Here is a 13,635-nt window from a genome sequence, read left to right on the forward strand (position 1 = left end):
AGAGAGAGAGAGAGAGAGAGAGAGAGAAAGAGAGAGAGAGAGAGAGAGAGAGAGAGAGAGAGAGATGAGAGGTAGGTAGGTAGGTAGATAGATAGGTGAAATGTTTTCAGTGAGACCCCCAGAGGTGGTGGATGTGGCTCACTGGTGCCTTCGTCACCTGGACTAGGACAGGATATGGCGGTCAGAGGTAGTGGGCATTGCTGCTTGGTGGCAGATTTATACCCACGACTGCAGATTTCCATGTAGCTAGGGCCTGGGTGTGGAGTCAAATTATTAGAAATGTTTGTTATAAATTTTGCAGATTACTTTGACATTTGCTCAGAGTTCTTTATTTTTGACATCCCTTCGTAATCCTCAAAGGGTTTGTTCCAGCCCGATGTGAGAAGAGCCCAGAGAAAAATTTTTCTAGAGTGATCTGAATGGTTTAATGCTGAGAAGGATGGATTTAAGCAATAGGCAAAGAAAAAAACACCTTTAACATCTATTGAATAATAATAAATGATCTAACGTCCCATACTCTGTAGTATGCCGTCCCAAGACACATAGCCTCTCATCAGATCCTCGCGATGACAGCACTGCGAGATAGATGAGGAGGTATTATTTTCATCTTACAGACATTTGAGGTTCAAAGACAGTAAGCTGTTGTTCCAGATCACACCGCCTCTTTGTAGCTGAGGTAAAGCTTGAACTAGGCCTTCTGATGCCCCGCGCGTGTGTTCTATGTTCCACTTCCATCCAAGGGCCGGGCAACCTCACATTTCCTTCGTGGTATGTCACTGGTCAGCATCTCAAGAAAGCAGACTCTAAGACAGAAGTTAGTGTTCAGAGGGCGTATTAGGGAGGACCCCTGGGATGGACGCCTGTAGGAGGGAGAGGGAGGGAGCGGATTAGGCAGAAAGAGGAGTGAGCCAGGATGCAGGACCACTGGCCGCGGCTGATGTTGTGGGGAGCTCTGGGTCAGAGATAACCCAACCCATCAGAGCTGGCGTGCACCGATGCACCCTGGGATGACCTGGCTGGGCCCACCTCAGCCAGTAATTGGATGCCGTCCACCCTTAAGGGAGTGTGACCTTGGGCGAGGTGGTTCTGAAGATGAGGTGATCCTTGACGGGGCTGACGGCTGACTGCAATTCTAGCAGCTGGGCCAGCAAATCCTTCCTTAAGGGCCGTGTGGGTGGGTGACATGTCTGCGTGTCACCACCACAGAGAACAAGTAGGAGATGGGGTTGTGACTCATTCTGCTTAGCTTCCAAAAAAAAGTCTGTAGCGGCCTTGACCTCAATTAGAAGCCTCAGAGGATGCTTGCGAATAATGGCCATATGCTAACAGAAAACCACAGGCCACCTTCTGCAGATCTCACCAACATGGTCTCGGCTTTGCTTGTCTGTGTTCCAGAAGAAAAGAGGCTAAGCCTTACACAGATGCTGAAGAAGAGTCATAAGAGAAGACTTTACACCCAGTCCACTGCCAAGGGCACAAGCCCTGATCCGTCATCGGTGTGCTCTTGAGCAGTGCTTCTCAGACCTAGTGTGTGTGTCAGTTGTCTGGGGAACCTGTGAAAACACAGGTGCTGCCACACTGGGTCTGAGATGGGGCCCAGCATCCTACATTTTTATAAAACTCAGATGCTGCTGATGCTGCTGGTCCGCCAACCACAATTTGAGTAGCCAGGCCTGAGGGTCCTAACTTAACATGGATAATGACGGACAGTGACTTGACTTCAGGCCACCGAATGGCACCTGCCATGTTTACTACTATCTGTCAGAGACTTTCCTGTTCAAATGCTCCATGTGCCGTAGGACAGGTAGACAGGCTTATAACAAAGAACTTGTACCATTCAGGCACTCACATTTACTTTATGTGTCATAGCGTAGCCACTGTTTTCAAAATTATGGAGCCTTTCCTTCTTTATTTATTTGAAAGTGGATCTTTTCCTCCGGAGACAGTTGACAACTGACATCTCTGTTGTTCATCTTTAATTTTCTTAAGTTATAAAATGCACCCTAACCAAGATGTGTATTAGGTCATTAAGTTAATATAGTGTCTTTCTTTCCTAGTGCTCGGCAGAACTGTAGAGAGCCTTGAATATTATGTGTCCGACATCCTAATTTTCAGAAAAGGCACAAGAAGTCATACAACTATTTAAAGGGAAAACAAGAACCAAAGCGTTGATTTCCTGTCTCTCAAAATGCTCTCTTTACACAATGTTGTACCTCTGTCATATTTCTGCAGGATATTTGCTATCTCCATGGATAAGTAGAAAAGTTAATTTTTTAATTTTTTTTATTTTTTGCGGCATATTTGACAGAGTCAGGAAGAAAACCAAGTATTTACTCTTCTTATCCAGCCCCTTTCTCGTCTTGGCCACATCACCTAAACCAATCAAAAGCAAATGAAAGTATACCAAAAAAACAGTGTCTGGAAAATGAACCTAGGCATTCTTCATTTGTGAATAACAACTAATGTTTATTGAGCATTTTCCGGATACTGTTCTAGGTGTTGGAATATATTAATTCCTGTCATCTTTAACTCTTCAAACCCAGTGGGTGAGGGACAGAGTCTTGACAGGGCTCACGGGACAGGAATGGGTGAAACCAGGCTTTCAATCCCAGTAGATTGGTTCTAGGCCCTGCTGCCTTCCACCTGGGATCACGGTCACCTACGGAACCTGGTTAGGGACAAAGGGTCTTTGATGCTGTAACATTTTAGCTGTGTGCGGTCACTTACAATTCAGTTGGCAGTAAGTTCCAGATAGTTTCCTGAGAGCAGGTCTTTATAGGGCAGAAGGGGAAGGGACACAGGCACCTTTGGGTTTTTGGGAGGAGGTGGCTTTGTGAGGGGTGGGATGAGACAGGCTGACAAGCTGAAGGGACCAGAGGTGGCCTTTGCTTCTTTTACAGTGTTTCCCAGCATTGGTGGTGTGGCATCTATATGGCCGTCCTGTGGCTGCTGTATCACATTAAACTTCTGGCTTAAACCAGAAGTTTATTCTCTCACGTCATGGAGGTGAGACAGCCAGCAACCAGGAGCCAACGTGAAGACAGGGCCTCGCCTCTTCCAAAAATCTCCAAGGGAGGACTCTTCCTTGTCTCTTTCCACTTCTGGTGGACCCAGGCGTTCCTTAGCTCATGGCAACGTAACTCCAGTCTCTGCCTCCCTCGCATGGTTGTCATCCTGTGTCCAAATTTCCCTCTTCTTATGAGGACACCAGTCGCAGTAGGTAGAGGACCCACCCTGACAACCTCGATTTAACTCGATCACATCCACAAGACCCTATTTCCAAATGAGGTCACAGTCCCAGATTTTGGAGGTTAGGGTTTCAACATAGCTTTTGGGGGACATGATTCAACCCACAACAGTATCTGTACCAGTCAGGATTTTCCAAAGAAACAGAACTGATAGGAGATAGATAGATGATATATCTCGTGAACCAGTTCCATCCATCCATTCATCCATCCTCCATCCAATCTATCTAGATGGAACTGGTTCACGAGATGATGGAGGCTGAGGAGTGCCGTGATCTGCTGACTCAAGCTGGCGACCAAAGAAAGTTAGTGGTGTGATTCAGTCTAAGTCCAAAGGCCTGAGAATCAGGGGAACTGACAGTGTAAACCCCAGGGAGAAAGCAGAAGATGGGATGAGATGTCTCACCTCAAGCAGGGAGGCAGGAAAAACTGGGGTGAATTCCTTTTTCCTTCCCCCTTCCCATTCTATTCATGCCCTCAGTGGATGGAATGATGGCCTGACAGCGGGCGGTGCATGGGGTGAGGTGGGCATCTTCCCTACTGAGTCTGCTGACTGAAATGCTCATCTCACCTAGATACACCTGGACACACCTGGAAATCACACCTACAGACACACCTGGAAATCATGTTTAATCTGGGCACCTGTGGCCAGTCAATGTGACATATAAAATTCGCCATCATGGTATCCATTCATGGCTGGGGGAATCCAGCCAGCAAGTTAAATTAAACATTTAGGAAATGTTAGGAGCAAACCAGTTCAGTACTAAGGTACACGTGACACCCATTCAAGTCATGAAATTTTCAGCGATCATGCTGTGGATGAAACTGGCAGACTCTGACTCTGGCTGACATGTCTACCGGTTCGGTCTGTTCAGACACCCGCCTGGAGTAGGTACCACGGCAGCTTTTCTCAGGGTCCAGCTGGTAGATCCTCTGTCTAGTGATCGTCTTGCAAAGGATGCTGAGGTCGTAGAGACGTGAGAGAAGCTGCAGACCACATCCCCTCCTGGGAACCCACGGTGACCACTGGTTGTCCCGGACACAGACTTCTGAAAGCCTCTGCGTAGCTTTGTTTCCTTCTATTTCTCCCTAAGCCTACTTGACGCCGAAACCCCTTTACAACACATACTCATGTCCCTTCCTAAATATTTTGGGAAATACTAATGAAGACTCCCAGAACTTGACCAACTTCGGACGTCTGACTCTCCATCGCAGTCATCACATTGTGTGTGGGTCCCCTCTTCATCGAGTGTCTCACCCTGAGCCTCTCGATGGCAGGGACTATTTCTTGTTTACCTTTACATCCCTCGTGTTTAGAACGGTGTCTGGCACATAAAAAGCGCTCAGGCTTTTTCGAGGAATGAACAAAGAAAGGACCGAAGTGTTTTGCAGCAGGGAAGTGGTTGTCAATGAGGATTAATACTTTGGTGGAAGATCGTCAGTCTCTGTACAGAAAAATAACAATTATGAAAATTGTGTAACATGGAAAAAAATTTTTTGCAATCCTGCAAGAGAAAAACAGTACCCTGCAATCATATGTGTGCTGGATTTACAATGACAGAAAATATGTATCTCCATAATAAGGGCCAGAAAAGAAAGAAATCAATGGAAATAGTCATTATATTAAAATGATGACATTATGGGTGATTTTCATTTTTAAAATTTCAATAGTGCCATAATTTGGTTCATGCCATACTAATTACATTGCTAAAAAGAAAAGAGAACAAACCACCAGTTTGTGCTTTTTTAGGACCACAGTTGTCCTGACAGGGCGGCTGTTGGGCCCAGCTGTGGGTTGGGACTTACAGACATGGGGGGCACTTCAACACATGCCAGTCTTCTGTAAACTTCTCGTGGATGTAGACCAAGAATCCATTGAGGGATTGCTGTGGTGCGCTGCAAACAGAGACCCCTTTTCTCTCCTGCATGTGCTTGCAGGTGACTTGGCGAACATTCTGACAGTTTTGCTAGGTGAGGATTCGCTTATATTTTAGTGATCTAAATTCTCCGGTGGGCTTCAATTCAACAGCAATATTTGTGGCAGGAGTTTCAAGTGAGCCTCACTCTTTCTGTTCAAATCCTGTCTCTCTTCTCTTACTCTGGAGCAAATTCTGCCAAATAAAACTGCTGTTTACTCAGCCACCGGGAAGTCTCTCCTGAGCCTGGAGCCCAGGTCTGTTCTCTGATGTGTTGCATTCTCAACAAAGTTCTTCTCTCTCGTGATTCAGAGTCAAAGGGTTTATATTGCTCCCTCTTATCTCTGTTCTGCGATGCCTCGTTCACTCTCAGCCCCAGCAAGAAGGACGTTGGACTTGATGTCTCTTTTAAGAAGATCTGGTTTTACTGAAGATTACACGAAAGGTGTTTTATTCAGTAAGTAATAAAGTTGTGAAAAATTCTTCTAAGAATCTCAGTGTCTTCCCCTCTAGGGTTTTTATGTCCCTAGGCATGTTTTCTTTTTTATTGACAATCTACACTTTATGATGTGGCTTGTGTGCAATTAGATGGCAAGGAAGAGAATGGTGGGGAGTGGGGGGTTTCTGGAGGTGCATGTACACATAATGTACATAGAAATGCGGCTCCCTTTGTCCTGTATAAAACCATTTTAGCCATCTCAAACCCTTGGGTCATTCTGGATATAACTAGACTGTGATTTCAGGCAGCCGAGGGGATGCACATTTCATTCATTCATTCATTCAACAAGTTATTACTGAGCACCTACCATGTCATAGTGACTAGTCTAGACAATCATTTATCCTTCAAAGCTTAAACCTTGAAATGCACTCTTTCTAAAATCTTTTATATTTTATATTTCTTTTCACTTTATCCTTTCTATAGTACCCTGATACTAATCTAATCTTTTCTTGGTGACACAGAATTAGGTACAGTTTAGCAGAGGAAAGGATTGTATTAGGAATCAAGAGAACTGGATTTTAATTTCAGTTCTGCTAAAAATTATTTGTATGGTCTTAAAGATTGTTTTCTATGGAAAAGTTCCTTGTAAACCATGGAAGGATATACACTTGCAGACATTTGTTCTAATATTGGATCATTATACAGACATTTCTTCAGTATCAACTAAGATATATGGAATTATTTGCCCCTATATTAAATGAACCTAGATTTCAGAGCTATTAGCATCTGTATATCTGTGGAAGGGGCAGCGCTGGGTAAATTGTGTGTGTGTTGGGGGGAGTGGGGATGACTGAGGAAGACTCATCATTCTTACAGACTTACTCTGAACAGAGGTAAAGTAAATTTTCATACTATTTTCCTTCTGTTTTCAGAAAGACTTGTAAGGGGAAATACCTTTTATAAAATTTGATCATGCTAAAGGCAACCCAATAATTTCAAAGCTTTTCCTTTTGTTTTGTACTGTAAACGGCAGAGAAGGCCCTTTGTTAGCAACGCAGATTCATATTTTGGATAAGAAAAGGTAGCCTTGAAATTTAGTTTGGGGCAGGGGTGGAGAGCAAAACTATTCTGTAGGAGGGATTAACAGGATTTTGCAGGTAGGTGGCTGGCAGTCAGAGTAGGGAGAGTGTGTGGGGGAGGTGGGGGGAGGGAGGGAGAGAGAGGCCCCAGAAGGTGGAAACAATGTAGGAATAAAGGTCGGGGTGGAAATGGCTGAATGAGCTTTTAGGACATAATTTAAGTGTTTTTACTGAACTGTCATCACCTTCATTGTCCTCAGCTGTAAGTTTATTCACAGTAGCTCTGCGCTGGCCACGGCACAAGGCGTTGTGGGGAAAGGCAGCTGTCCCTGTCCCTCTAGCATCCCCTGCTATGCCGGTGTGTTGGCGGCGGCACCACAGTGAGGAAGGACAGAGGCTTGTGGTTCAGCCGCTCAAGGCTACGGGAGGCGCGCAGCACTGGGGATCGCAGCGCAGGAGAGGAAAAGATGCTCACAGAACAGGAACTGGCTTAGCTGATTGTAAATCGGCTGAAAAGTCAAGGGTACCTTGAAGGGACTTCTGGACATTCTCCACTGTTATGTGTGAGATGAGGGCCTGAGCCATTTACATTTTAATTCTAAAAGGTGGACAGACCACAGAAAAGTTTACAAACTAATATAACAGATAACAATATACATACTGGCAAAACAGATCATCACATTATATTTGCTTTGGGTCTTATTTTTTAGAACAATTGTTAAAGATACATTACAATTTTTTCCTCTCTTTTTTCTGGGAGGTAAATTCTTAAAATTGGGGAATATCATTCCCATGTATTGAGTATATGTGGGATATATTATTTCATGTGCTTTAAAGTTTTATATAAATAATATATCTTTCATAACTTTGTTCTTTTGGCCAATGTTGTTTTCTTGACATTTCTCTGTTTTGATACATGAGGTCATTTTAACTGTTGTATGATAATGGACAGTTCCAATAAGCCATAGTTTATTCATGCTTCTCTTGCAGGAGAGTTAGGTTGTTCTCACTTTTGTGCTATTCCGGGCTGTGTAGCATCTCTGACCTCATCTCCCCATGTACACGTGCAGGATTTCTCTAAGGTGAACTCTTACAGGTTGAATAGCTGGCTTGTGGATGTCTTGGCCCAGCTCCCCAGAAAATCAGAGCCCATAGCAAGGCTGAAGTGGTAATGCTTTATTAGCGAGGCTGAGGGAAGGGGGAAGTGAGGCAGTGAAGGATGAGGAGCAAATGCAAGGTTTGAGTAAATGCCACCACTTCACAACAAGCCACGAAGAGGCACAGCTGGCGGCCAGGCAGGTGAGCCCACCTGGCCACGTGGGCTGGCTCTGGATGGAATGATCCCCTGGAGGAGGAAGCTTGTGTGTTTGTTGGCTCCTGCTTCCCTCTTTCATGGGTGGACAAGTTCATTCCAAAGAAAGTAAATCGCCCTGCACTTTTAGATGAGATCACTGGCCTCTCCCACGGCTGACTCTCAGATATGAGGACACACTCATGGATTCCGAAACATTCTGAGCCATTATTTGCTTCTCTTTCATCTTTCTGTTCTTTCCACCTGGGACTCCTTTTATTTTATTTAAAAAATTGCCCCCAGATGTACTGAGGTATAATTGACAAATAAAAGTACATATTCAAGGTGTAAAACATGGTGATTTCATAGATGTATGCATTGTGCAATGATCACCATAATCAAGTTAATTAACTCTTTCATCACCTCACAGTTACCTTTTTTTTTCTCTTTTGGTGGTGAGAATCCTTAAGATCTGATACCTTAGCAATTTTCAAGTTATTGAATACAGTATTATTAACTATAGTAACCATGCTGTACATTAGATCCCCAGAACCTGGGACTCCTTTTCTGTGTACAAAAACAGGGGGTATTATATTGGACCTTCTTGTGCTTCCAAATCATCATCATTTTTTTATGTTTCCTAAAAATTTGTCCCCATTCTCATATCTAACTTCTAGTTCAATAATTTTCCATTCGGCTGTCTATAATTTGATCTTTAAACTATCCACTGACTTTTTATTTAAATGAATACATTTTTCATTCAAGAAATTGTCTTAAAACACTTCTCATATACACTTTTATGGCTTCAATTTCTTTATTATCTCTTGAATAACTTTTAAAAATGTATTTTATAGATTTTATCGGGTGATTCTATTACATGAAGGTTTATTGTTATTGTCGTATAGTTTTTGGTTCTAATCCCCTTTTCTTGTGTGTTCGTTGACCCTTAGTTATGGTGGATTTTATTTCCTCATGGTTCATTAATTTTGGACCATGAGCTCATCCTGTGTGAGAAATTACTGTGGGAATTCTATAAAAGATTATATCAAAATATAGCATTCCAGAGATGTCTGTGAGCACTGAGTTGGGGCCATGTGTTCTAGAAAAGTTAGTGTTTGGTTCTTCCAGTTATCTCAGGGTTATCATCATCCTAGGATTAATTTTTAAGCAAATTTCTTGGCTTTGGAGTTTATAAACCATAAGAAGTTGAAATTTGTAGTGGAAACCCACATGGATATCCAAGACACACATCCACATACACGAATTCATATATATATATTTTTTTTTCTTATGATCTTCTTTAAATTTAGAAGAAAGTAAATCTTGCTAAAATTATATATGAATTATAGGAAAATGGGTTCTGAATATACAAAGATCTCTGTGATGAGTGACATTTATGAGATTAGGATATATCTACTGTTCATTGCGTAATTCATGCACTTCAGGCTATGTGCTGGGATATATATTTGCTCACATAAAGCTTTCAGTAATTTTGTAAGATCGTTATTATCTTTCCCATTTTAAAGATAAGTAAACTGAGGAGAAATGGTGACATCAAGCTATTTTACTCAAATGCCACCTTTATTGGACTTCCATTGTCACTGTCCTTCCTCTGTCAACAACTCTCCCATCTCCTGATTTATTTATTTCTGTAGAACTGCTCACCCTCTAGTACATTATAGGCTTTGCTCATTTTCCTTTGTTATTGTGTATCCCCACCCACCAGCCCTCTAAGGATATAAGCTCCATTAAGACAGGCACTATTTTTCAGACACCTGTTTACTACAGGTGTCTATCAGCTAGAATATTGCCTGGCATAATGGGTACTCGGTAAATACTTGCAAATGAATGACTCCAATGAGATACTCTGTGCCTTTTCCTATGCACTGTTTTATTTCTGAGCTTTAATTTATGAATTAATGACAACTGTTTTGTGTTCAGTTCCTTAAAGGCCTTTAAAAAATTATGGGTTTATTTTTTTTAACTTATTTATGTTCCAAGTAGGTGAGGCTGCCAAATAAATTAATTCCAACAAAGTGAGATATTTATGTGTATGTACATGTCTGCAAAAGCACGCACCTGTGAATAAATAATGCTTGACCTCTAGCAAGTTAAAGGCTATGTGAAAGCATTTGGCAGTCTGTAAAGCACTGTTCAGATGTGAGATGTTTCTATTATTATTCTGTTCGTATATGATGGTGATCAGACCATTAAACCCGTATCAATTTAGAGCACTCACAGCCAGCTGAGAGCATAACAATAAACAATCAGTTTGCTTTCTGATGTGCTCAACAGAAGGGTTCATCTTAATTTGGCCTCAGTCTAGACTTATATCCACTGCCTATAGACAGAGAGACAGAGAATCGGAAAGACGGAGGGAGGGAGGGAGAGACAGAGAAAGAGTGAGAGCGAGAGGAGAACGAGAGAGAGAGAAAGAGAGAGAGAGAGCAGAAATGAGACCAGGAACCAGATTTAGAGAGAGGTAAAGAGAGGGGTGTGTGTGTGTGTGTGTGTGTGTGTGTGTGTGTAGTAACAGAGCAAAAGAAAAAGGGCAAGAAATGTCAGCAAAGAGTTTGAAAGAAGGAAGAGAAGTAAGGAAAAAAGATACTAAAAGAGGGATGTTCTGTGAATGAAAGTGGAAAGATGGGCGCACATGTGGGACGGTCTCCGAAGGCAGCTCTAAAGAAGCCCCCCAGTTGTCATCCCAAGGCTGTTTCATTGGAGTGTCAGTTACCTGCCCTTGGAGATGACCTCGTCCCACAGCACTGTGTTCAGCATCAAGCAGCTGCACAGGCCCGTTTGTTGACTGAATAAATGAATGAGTGAATGAAGGAATGGCAACAGAAATTTAGATGTATACTTTTTGGAATGATTCACATTCTTAAAAACCTTGTATACTTTAGAGTCATACCTTCTGGCCCACTGCCGTCTTACTGGCTGACGATAGAGCAGGGCAGGGCTCCCACGATGGCCGTGATCCATGGTTGAAGGCCAAAGGGCAGGCCTTCCGGCGGGAGACGCTTGACTGCAAACCTACACCAGACCCAGTGCCGTGTGGGTTTTCAGTTACCCCTATTCAGGATAAAACTTTGAGGGTTTTTTTTTTTTTTTTTGATGTTTGAATGATAATATAAAAGAAGATAAAAATGAAAAAGGGAAATTGAGAATTGGATGATTCTTGAATGTTATATAAACTTTTAGATTTTTAATGCACATGGACCTTCAGCAAGTTGTTTAATCCACATTGTAGATCTTCCCAGAAATGAGACAAGACGCAGTTTATGTGCTATGATAATAAGGAAACCCAGCAACAGAGAATGGAAGAGATTTAAAGATAATTTATCTGAGGTCTTGTAAGTAGTTGTGACTGAACTGGAACTATGGCACCAGCCCTGTGACTTTGGGCCCTGTATTTCTTTGTTCTTATTTGTATGTTGTCTGTAGCAGGAACATAAACAGCTTCCGTTATAAAACCATAACTAAGTCAAACAGCCCAGCACCAAGAACTCAGAGAATCAGTAAACAGGTGAACGTTTGATTGGTTCCCAGATAGTCCAAAAATAATTTCTTCTTGCATCCAAACTAGTTTATAACTCAGAGTAGTCATGAGTTCGCGCAGGTCCTAGAGGTAAGAGATGTCACCATGGGCTGGGGCCAGGCTGTTCAGCTAACAGAAAAGCCCCTTTCCCAGATCTGCAGTTTTGTCACGTGGCCTTGTGGTTTTCTGTTTCTTCATCTGTAATTTATTTCTCCCGTATTTCCATGTGAATAAATATCCTGGAGACTTTAGAATGAAATACACTGAGTAATAAGTTTCAATCAGCTTCAAGGGCTTTGGGAAGTATTTCTCAAGGATTTCAAGATCTACTGAAAAGCCATTTAAAAGGTGACTAGTCTAATTTCATTTCATTTTCCTGGTTCAGAAATAAACATTATCAGTATTAAATATGTGTCTTCCATCTTTCATAAACAGACTACCATCCAATGGAGATATAAACAGATTAAATATATAAACAAATTCCATAAAGAAATATCTTTGCGATCATTCTTTCTTATTCACCAGGGTAAGGGACAAAGAAGAGACAAATACCTATCTTCAATACTTTGTTTCTTGAGTAAAGTTGCCTAAGTCTATTTATTAATTAGAACCATATGCCATTTATGCTACACTGCAAAAAACTAAAAAGAAATCTATCTTGCATGTATTCCTTGTTAATCTTGGAAGATACATTTCCTTCAGACCCCATTGGAGCATTTATAAAATGATAAGGTAGATATGATTGGTGACATTTTCTCATTTCTCACTTCAGTCCTGTGCATTCTTGGATCTGCGTGTTGCTTATGAACTTAAGGATGGAAAAGAACAGTGAAGAGTTACCTTGGGTAAGAGACATTCTTAAAAATGCATTATGAGTACACATGTAGCAAATTAGCAATACTGACTTGATCTGGCGCCGGAATCATCCTTAAGAGACAAACATTGGGGCGATGGGTCTGCCTTTGTGGCTCCTTGATGCTGTAGACACCAGGTGGATGAAGCTGCAGAGTTGGTGTGCAAGGTGGGGGCAGGGGAAGGCGAGGCTGCTACCTGTTTACAGAAGCTCAGATGGGTACCACTTCATTTAAAGCCCCTGGCCATCAAGAAGCTATCCCAGCAACCACAATGGGCATAAGCTATTTTAATTTTAATTAGAAATAAACTGTAAGAATGAAGCAAAGTGATTGAATAAGCTTAGCTATGTCTAACACAGATAAACCAGGTACTCTGTTTATGTACCTTTATCTGAGCTTCATACTGACTTTTTAGAACCTTTCTTTTTCTTTTCAAGACTGGATCTTAGTCATACACAGACACAGGATGGGGGTGGGGATCAGGTAATTTGCTCTCGCCCCCTTCTGCTCAGAGATAGCATCTTCCATGGCTTCTTAAATTCTGGAGTGACATTTTATTGATGTTTCTGTTGTCATGGAAAGTGGTTCATGAACAGAGACACTATTTTCATGATCACACAGAAATCCTGGGTTTAGAAAACAGGTCTGACTGAACACAAAAGACCTCACTCAATCCAATAGAGGCTATTATTTGCTAAAATCCAACATATTTCTGATGGTTTTCTATGTACATGGCGGTCCAGAATAAGACCGAAGATCACTGTGCTATTAGAATTCGACCTTACACCATTTGCCAGCGTGCTGCTGACTGATACGTAGCTTCCATTTTTCTGTGACATATGCTGACCACCCCCCTGCCACGTCTGACCTTGTGTGCAGACCCTGTGTCCAGGAGCTCGGTTCATGGACCGTGCTTGGTCTTCAAGGACAGGGGACACACATTTGTGCTGAGACTGAAACACCCTATATTTGGGTCTATTCCTTGTTTATGAGCAAGGACTGGCACAGGACATGTAGCAAAATGTCTGCAAATAGAGAAAACACTAATCACAATGAAGAGACGAGATAGGGCGAAGCTCGAAAGCACAGGGCAAAGAGCAGCCTCGGCAGCGGGTGGGGCGGCATTTGCAGATCCCTAATGGGAACACCTCACTGTCGTGAGAAATATCTCACTCGGTCAAAATAACGGCACGCACGTGCCAGTTCTGGTCACTCTCCCACAGTCTCGGGGGAATTAGCAGGAGACCTGCGGCACATGAAGCCTGGGATTCTT

At 42.4% G+C, this 13,635-nt stretch overlaps 1 long non-coding RNA gene across 1 annotated transcript in view; it reads left to right on the forward strand.

Annotated features, from left to right (window-relative positions):
• LOC107195758 overlaps nucleotides 1-12,633 on the forward strand; it is a 29,534-nt gene extending 16,901 nt beyond the window's left edge. The window contains exon 3 of the long non-coding RNA XR_001516995.2: nucleotides 12,281-12,633. This is a non-coding gene — a long non-coding RNA (uncharacterized LOC107195758). The remainder of the gene's footprint in view (nucleotides 1-12,280) is intronic.
• Nucleotides 12,634-13,635: the final 1,002 nt, after the last annotated feature.

Source organism: Pteropus alecto, unplaced genomic scaffold (genome assembly GCF_000325575.1).
Source record: "Pteropus alecto unplaced genomic scaffold, ASM32557v1 scaffold80, whole genome shotgun sequence".
NCBI classification, from domain to species: domain Eukaryota; kingdom Metazoa; phylum Chordata; class Mammalia; order Chiroptera; family Pteropodidae; genus Pteropus; species Pteropus alecto.